We start from the raw sequence: 3,567 nt of genomic DNA, 5'->3' as shown, positions 1-3,567 counted from the left end.
GTGACACACACAAAATTCACTATACATTACACATGACATGTTCAGAATTTACACATGAAACACATACTACACACATACATCTCACATTTACAAAATAAACACATCACAATGAGGTTTATAAATCTTATAAAGATTCACCTTGGCAGAGTCATATTAACATGTACTTATACCTTGTTTTTCCATTATGTTTCTATGGTCCCTTTCTTGCACACTAACTCGAGCATCAGTAGTCCAATAAAAAGTCACATATAAAATACATATGAAAGTAAAAGTACATGATAACTTTGTTATTCTACCATTCACATACAACACCTTCCATAATTAACTTCCTATTCTCCATCATTTACATATTAAGCATTTAATCATTAACCCTCGAAAACAAACTGCATATTACTTTCCTATCAAGATCAAATTAAGCATTAAATCACATCATAATTTCATTTCTTATCATAATAGTAAAATACTGAATAAATATCCATTAATTCATCGACTAAGCCAATTAAGTCTTAATGCATACTGTAATGGAAGATCACAAGGTAAATGTCATCGGATAAGTAGCAAAATTACTACGCATCAAGTATCAAAATATATATGTCGAGATATCCAGTCCTAAGTAACAAAATGGAAATACAATATCTATGCTATGATGGGTTGGAGTGAGGCCTCACATTAAAGTTTGACGTTGTCAAAGTGGATGAGGAGGATTCTGAATCTGTTGGAGAGAAAATTTATGATGCCCTCAAAGGCATTCTTGGGATTAGTGAAGATTCGATGATAAAGGCCTATGATGATTTTTTGGTTGAAACCAAAAGAGCAAAAAGCTTCTTGAGAATGACCAAGGGGAGGAGAGTCAAATATATACAACTTAAGTATGGAGGACTCTAGAGTTTTTGTTAAAATTATTTCGAATTATAGTGACCTTTATATTTGAGTACTTCATAGCATGCCTTATGATATTATCAGCTGCAAAACATACTTCTATCAACTTCTTTATGACTTTATGACATGCATATATGGAAAATTATTCATTGCCTTTACTTGTTTAAATATTTAAAGATGCTTGTACCTGCTCTTCTTATATATTAACCCACACAGAGGAATCGGTGGACTTAGTCGTTTGCATTAATCATAGAATTATTTGCAGATTTGATAGCTATTGGTACCAAATTCTTTACACATTAGTCCCCGAATTTTATTGAACTACTTGGATAGGCATTTGGTCAAACAATTTGTGTGGTGTCTAGGCTGCTTCACATCATTTTGTTGAGTAAAATGCAGAATACTATGATGATTCTTATATCCTCCGTTTTACACCTTTTTCATTTTTTGATAATAGCAATTCCTCTTATTTGAACATTGCCTTCCCAATTGTTATTAAAACCACGTACCCCTCCCTTGCATTTGTGCCGGTTGTAAAGGCTTTTATTGATGATCATGAACATTTTCAAAAGGCTGTATTGCCATGGTTGGCCATAACTAGACATCCTGTGGGTTTCTTTTACAATCACATGTTCCATTGATAGGTATGTCTTTGCATTCTTTCATAGTAGCTTGCACATTGGAAAATAGATGGCAGTAATATCTACATCAACATTACTAATGTCTGCATCAACATTTCACTTGTGTTGTTTGACTCCTATCAGCATTACTAACTCTTGTGCTGTTTAGTAATACCTACATCAACATTACTAACTCTTGTGCTGTTTGGCTCCTATGGATAATGTCTTAATTTGGACAATGTCATTTTTTTTTTGGGTGTGCACAATGTTCATATCTTCTTTCTTGTCATGTTTTTTCTCATTTTCAGAAACCTATTGTTTGATTCTTCACTCCCATAAATAATGTAGTAGTAGGGGATGCTATACTTACCATTTTTAGGATTTCATATCGCTTGATATAACGATCCAATTGAATTTCAATTTTGCACCACTGAAATAGATGCAGTGATGTATTTTGTTGTGAACGACTCCTCGGCTATATAAATTGATATTTAAATAGGCTTTTAATAATGATTATAAAGATTTTGTATAGTGATTTAAAAGACTTTTATTATAGTATGTGTATTTTCATATAACTAATGTATTTTTTATGTTGCAGGGTTGATGGTTTTAATCAATGTGCCAACATGTTGATGTGGTGCTGGCCCTTGTTTGTTGAAAATCTCCAACACACAAAAAAATCTTGGGCATAAATTTTGGTCTCGCCCGAATAAGAAAAAGGTCGTTATTAATTTTCTTAGAAATTAGTGTAATGAATAAATAATTATTATACTAGGAACTAATGAAGATTTGCTATTGTAGGGACACGATGGATGTGGATTATTTGAATGGGCTAGTGATGCACAAACAAGTACAGTGCGTGATGGAGTAGAGTGCAAGTGTTGCAATAGTCAGAAGGCTGAAATTCACTTTTTACAATGTCTTGTTTTTCTTTTAATTGCATTTATTTGTCGGAAACATATGCAAAAAAAAATGCATAGCTATAATTTGTATAAGGATTTTTATCAATGACAAAATGTCTAATATCAAACTTGATATTTATTATAAACTTTTGTAGGTTGTTCCCTATCTTTGTTTGGTGAATCACACTGCTGTATTTGGGCCTTATATTGTAATATTTTTAGATTTGATATACAAGGTTTTGGGACCTTTCAAAACCTGTTTTTACCTAATCAAAACTTTTGTTAAAATTATCTTTACAAATAAATCTTATCTTTAGCCTTCTAGATAAAACTAGGTTCAAATATCGCATATTTTACTTTTTTTATATATTTAAAACAAAAATGTTTGTGTTCGTCGAAAACAAGAGACAGGTGGCATCTCCCTTGATAAGGACGGGAATAGTCTTTGGACTTCCCTTCACACACGGTTTAAGGCTATCAGTCATTAATGGTTCTTACCCAAAAATAAAATAATTTTAGTTTTGATATTATATTCAAATTTATAGTTATATTTAACATAATTTTTTATATTCTTTATGCATACAATAGTATTTATAATCGAATTCTTCAAATATAATTAAAATTTTAAAAAATGTTGTCAAATATTTGTAATTAAAAATTGTAACTTTGACTTCTTTAACTATAAACATATATATTAAAAAATCACGCTTATAATGGAAACAATTTTAGGCAATATTGAATATAATTTTAAAATAATTAGATTTAAATCCAATGAATTTAAGATCCAAAAATGTGGGTATGACAAAGTGAATTGATTAAACTTGGTTGCTTTCAATGTGGGCTAAGAAAGAAAATATATTTGTGGATAAGAGAGGTCTAATATTTAAACTTTTTAAACTTTGAAACATGTTTTACTTGGTATTAAGTGAAATATGTGATATACCTTTCTTATTGATAAAGTCAATTTATAGTGAAGAGGGTAAATTAATTTGACTTTAAAAAACTTAGCAAAAAATTATTTTTTATAAATTCATATTAAGATTTAAAAAAAAAACTGATTCTAATTCCTATTTTTATTGATGCAACCAAACACGGAATAGTCATCTACCGATTCCTCTTTCAGGAGAACCAAACACCTCCAAATGATATTCCATAATTTATTTTCA

At 30.2% G+C, this 3,567-nt stretch overlaps 1 pseudogene; it reads left to right on the top strand.

Annotated features, from left to right (window-relative positions):
- Window positions 1–2,788: 2,788 nt before the first annotated feature.
- Window positions 2,789–2,918, top strand: LOC149572528 (U6atac minor spliceosomal RNA; annotated as a pseudogene).
- Window positions 2,919–3,567: the final 649 nt, after the last annotated feature.

This window comes from Cupressus sempervirens, chromosome 2, assembly GCF_028749045.1.
Source record: "Cupressus sempervirens isolate cs-2001-9-10 chromosome 2, ASM2874904v1, whole genome shotgun sequence".
NCBI classification, from domain to species: Eukaryota; Viridiplantae; Streptophyta; class Pinopsida; order Cupressales; family Cupressaceae; genus Cupressus; species Cupressus sempervirens.
This window is presented reverse-complemented; position numbering and strand designations above follow the sequence as displayed.